The sequence below is a fragment of the Meleagris gallopavo genome, chromosome Z (genome assembly GCF_000146605.3).
Source record: "Meleagris gallopavo isolate NT-WF06-2002-E0010 breed Aviagen turkey brand Nicholas breeding stock chromosome Z, Turkey_5.1, whole genome shotgun sequence".
NCBI classification, from domain to species: Eukaryota; Metazoa; Chordata; class Aves; order Galliformes; family Phasianidae; genus Meleagris; species Meleagris gallopavo.
The window spans coordinates 64,993,424-64,998,719 of record NC_015041.2 but is presented as its reverse complement, the minus strand read 5'-3'; the positions used below and the strand labels follow the sequence as shown (position 1 = coordinate 64,998,719).

At 39.8% G+C, this 5,296-nt stretch overlaps 1 protein-coding gene across 4 annotated transcripts in view; it reads right to left on the bottom strand.

The window, feature by feature from the left end:
- Window positions 1-5,296, bottom strand: part of SEMA6A (semaphorin 6A) — a 110,899-nt gene that overhangs the window by 101,466 nt on the left and 4,137 nt on the right. The window lies entirely within an intron of this gene.

The following is a 5,296-nucleotide window of genomic DNA, read 5'->3' as shown; positions in this document are numbered from 1 at the left end:
AATAACCCACACAAAAAGTGGGGCTCTCTGTACAAGACAGACATGGAACTTTTGGAGCAGGTCCAGAGGAGAGCCACTGAGATGATCAGAGGGCTGGAGCACCTCTCCTGTGAGGAAAGGTTGAGGGAACTGGGCTTGTTTAGCTTGGAGAAGAGAAGGCTCCAAGGAGACCTCATTGTGGCCTTCCAGTACTTGAAGGGAGCGTATAAACAGGAGGGGGGATGGCTGTTTACAAGGGTGGATAGTGATAGGGCAAGGGGGAGTGGTTTTAAATTAAGACAAGGGGAGGTTTAGATTAGATATTAGGAGGACGTTTTTCACCCAGAGGGTGGTGAGGCACTGGAACAGGTTGCCCTGGGAGGCTGTGGATGCCCCATCCCTGCAGGCATTCAAGGCCAGGCTGGATGTGGCTCTGGGCAGCCTGGTCTGGTGGTTGGCAACCCTGGATACAGCAGGGGGGTTGGAACTCGATGGTCATCGAGGTCCTTTTCAACCCAGGCCATTCTATGATTCATTCTATGATTCTATGAAAAGGAAATAAACTTGTGTGTTAGGGAACTGACTCCATTAGACAATACTTTTTAATTGTAGAGTTTTTATTTTTCCTCTATAGATGCTTTAATACTGTCGTATAACACACTCAGAAAAACATCCTGACAAACCAAAACTGCATTATTCTAACAGTCACCAGCCTTCACCTCACACCTTCAGGCTATTAGCTCCAGGTTGGCTATATATGCCTTTTGGACTACTCATACTGTTGAACAGGAACAGGATTTATTTTATTTATTTTTAATCTTGGGAAAGGAAGCGTTCTGGCAGTATCTCTAGGTTTTAGGCTTAGAACAGGATAAAGCAAAAAAGACGACACCACCCTACAATACACACGTCTCGTGACGGAATTAATCAGCCTATCTGAACATGCTGAACTTCCCTACAACAAAATTAAAAGGAAACACCTTGCAGATAAAAATGAAAAAAGTGTAGTGGTGCATGCAAAAATCTTTCCTCTTCCCACGACTGCTCTTTAAGAAGTCAGTTCTTGAGTTCTTTGTAAAGAAAGACATATTACTATTTAAATTCAACAGTAATTTTACCAGATGAGACAAAAAGCACCCCAAAGAAGCATTAGAAAAATGTTTGTCCTCTTCCGTCTTTGGAAACTACTCTCCTTCAAGTAGAAAATTTTATGCCTGAAGTGTTTCTATAAAAGAATACTTCACTGCTTGGACACAGTTCTTAAAATCATATTATATAATAACCTCCCTATAACAGATGACAGTGAATTTTAAAAATCGTGTTTTAACTTGGGGCATTTCTCACTGTTTGCTGAGATCATAAAAATCACAGAATGGCCTGAGTTGAAAAGGACACAATGATCATTTAGTTTCAACCCCCCTGCCATGTGCAGGGTCACCAGCCTCCAGACCAGGTGCCCATATCAATAAGTTGCAACTGCAAAAGCTGAGTGCTTGTAATTAACAAGCACAAATTATTCAGAAGTAGAATGAGTTGAACCCTACTGGAAGTTTGTACACATAGCATCAAATCCTGTTCGTATAAAAAAAAATTCAAAAGTTGATTTTGACACATTATGACCTGCTTTTATTAGAGAGCTATGATGAAAAGCCATTACTATAAAGACGATGACCCAACGTCCAAGATAGCAGTTACACAGCCCTTGTTTCTCTCTGTATAATAAAAAAAGGCATTTTGAATCAAACACCAGGCATTTAGCCATGCTCCTGGAATTAAGTACTGCTAAAGACACATGACTGTGTGGGACTCAACCTGTGTGCTGCCTTCAGACGATGGGCACTGGGCAGCTCAGTGGCTGTGCTGGGGAGGACCTTCCCTCCCTGCACTACTATCCCACCCAAATCAAGCCTTACCCTTCCAGAAATACTCAAGCACTGAGATACGACTCAATACATGCAAGATTTCCAAAACAGACTCCAAAAAAAATTGCTAAAAAAGGACACAAATGTAACACTTGTCCAATAATAATCATCTTATTTCTTTGATGGGGTCAGTATACTGATGCTTGAAGATGTTAAATATTTAAGGCTAACCATAAATAAAACTGACAGGGCTAAGCTGGACTGTGAGTAGAGTAAGGCATTCAATAGAATTTCTTCCTTACTCTCTTACAGGCATAAGACTGAGCCTCTACATTGAGAACACAATTACTTACCATTCACATCTCAATATTTCAGGGGCAAAAAAATAAACAATCAATATACTCAGAGGGTGGTGAGGCACTGGAACAGGTCGCTCAAGGAGGTTGTGGATGCCCCATCCCTGGAGGCATTCAAGACCAGGCTGGATGTGGCTCTGGGCAGCCTGGTCTGCTGGTTGGTGACCCTGCACATAGCAGGGGGTTGGAATTGGATGAGCATTGTGGTCCTTTTCAATCCAGGCTACTCTTTGATTCTATGAAAAATCTTTAATGTTAATAAGCATACAGTGGTACATTACGGATCCGCTTAAATTCATTTCCATACAGATTGATCCTATGCCTAATCTGAAACTAGCTGATGTGTAATAAACTCTGAGGAAAAAAGGGACAAATAAATAAATAAATTAAAAAATCCCAACAACTGCATTTGTACCTCTACAGCTTTTGACCTCAATGTTTTCCAGTACTCAGAATTTTCTAGGCAATCGCAAGCTCCCTTCTAAATGCAACTACAAAACGCCCAGGGCATATTATTTCGCCCTATCAGACTGTCAGTCTGCTAGATACATATCCATTTCGGGTTTAACAGGAAAAAATGTGGGATTCATTTTGTGTAAAATATGCATACGCAACACAGTATGCAAAAGTCAGACTGCAAAAGAGAAACTACGTGAGAGTTCAAAGCTGGAAATACAGATTTTCTGTACATCCACCACCACACAAACTTTATCATCATTAAAATTCATGCACAAGTTTTGGACTTCAAAGTTGTTCAGCTGGTAGGAGTCCTGAGGGTGGATTACAAATAATAGGCACATGTTCCCAATCTGCTTGTCGATCTCACTTGAAAAATTGACAAGACTGGGTAGTAAAGTCCCAGAATGAAGCTTTAAAACTTGTCTTTGAAGGCAAACTAACCATTGGAAAGTTTTAAAAGCGGCTAATTTTCAAGATTAGTTCAAATTATACTGTATTCTTTAAGTTAGACTGCAGAGCTAATTTTAAGATGATTCTTTGATGAGAAATTTTAAGGCTTTTCTTGTGAACAGAAAATATCTATCAAGCTTATCTGTGCAAGAACCAAATAGTTTCATTAAAACTAGAAGGAAGTCACTTAGTGCTGGAGACATTATTATGTAAAATGCAATAGAAATGGATTTGAGATATCTACTCACACATGTGCCTTGTGGAGGTGATGATTTTCTTTTTTCTTTTCTTTTTTTTTTTTTTTCTTTCCTCAGTGGGAAAGAAAAAAAAGTCTCTGATTTCCTTGTGAACAATGTTTGCGTTTTCATACTATCTGCAGCCAACCACAACTGCTAACGATTAGCACAGGATGAAAAGTCAGGGTCTTCCAGCTACTTTCTTGCTAGATTAATTCTTACTATTTACTACTTTACCACTTTTCTCATTTGTCAAAAAAGCGATTCTCAACTACTAACAGCCCTGCATTTCTCAAAATGTTTCAGTGCTGAAACATTTGTAGACAGATACCGAAATGTAATTAAAAAAAATACAGCCAATGTCAACACGGAGCTGAAAGAACACCAGCTCTGACAGATTATTTCCCCTTTGCTACTTTGTAATTTAAGCTTTTCTCCCGCTAACAAAAGCGGGCTCATTGTCATTTTATTAAATTTAAGGTTAACAATGGGAACAATACACATTAACTCAGTCTCAAACATGATGTCATGTTTTATGAAGATAGGTTAAAAGAAAATGTAGAACAAATTACCTTGATTGCTTAGGAAACCCTAAATCCCTTAATTTACCCAACCATTTATCAGCACAACTAATCAAAAGCCTTTCTTGCTCTCACAGGGCATAAAGGTAGCCATTAAGTCTCTGAAGTGCACGATTTTACCAGCAAGACAAAACAGAAAGCAAATCTTGGGAGTAAGTATCAGCTGGATGTTCACATAACAAGGTCCAGGGAGACATATCCAGAAGTTTCCTCTTTTAATCCAACTCTGAATAATGCTGGATGCTGTTCTCTGTTCCTTCAGAGCTCTACCACAGCCAAAATAACTGCAAAGCTTGCAAGTCCAAGTATATCTCAAGCCTTTCCCAAGGCACCCCAACACTATCTGAGGCACTGAAACTATGGCAACCGAATAAGAAAGCAGCTTCCATGATTAATAGATGAAGATCCCAGCGACAGTGCCTCGCTAGGCCATATTTCAGGAATGCAAAAGGAATTAGCATAAAATCCATCACATTCTACCAATAAAAAGTAGATTTCAAAAGGCATCAACAAAACCACATTATTTTTCTTCTAAGAGAAAATATTCGATGGAACTACAAACTGTTCAAATTCTCATTAACATCTCAATGAAATGCTGCCCCAAGTGCAAGCAATGGATAAACGTCCACCAGCAGCAGTGAAGGAACCAACGCAGCACATTTCCAGTCAGTCTATCGAAGCTGTACATAAAAATGCTCAACATATAGAACATACAGAACACTTGAGTGAAGGTGAGCAGAAGGAGATCAAGTAGAAATAACGTTTGCTGCAGTCGGGAATATATTTGGACGCAGTTTTTCTCATTGTGTTGAGGATTCACATAAGAGCATACTTTTTCCATCTGCTGAACCAGAACCCCCTAATACATCTATTATGTTATCTACGCATTTTCATTACTAGAAGGCCCCATGAGTCTGTCAGGGTCACGGCAAAATTGATGAGAGGTTAGGAATACCTTTTTTAGAAGCAGATAATCAAACTCCCACTATTATCTCCAGAAAAAAAATATCACTATTACACTCCCCATCTACTAGATGGTCTCAGATTGAGGCGAAATGATGTAATAAGAACATTCCTCATTTCCAATTGCATCAACATTAAGTTTCCACAAAAGGCTACAGAGAAGTAGAGGAATATGTTTTTTGCCCTTATCACTAAGGGTACAACATGTACAACCATGCAGCCAAGGCATGGCTTCACCCGGGGAGTGAGGGAGACAAGGAGCAAAAGGCTTCCTAATGGGAAGACAGTGCACACACAGAATGCTGGGCACCTGCCCTGGAGGTGCTTCCCTTCAGTATACCAGGAATGGTGTAAAAGTGTGCTTCTGTGTGAAGTTCCTCATTAGCAGTTCGCAGTGGTTTTAAGAAAAA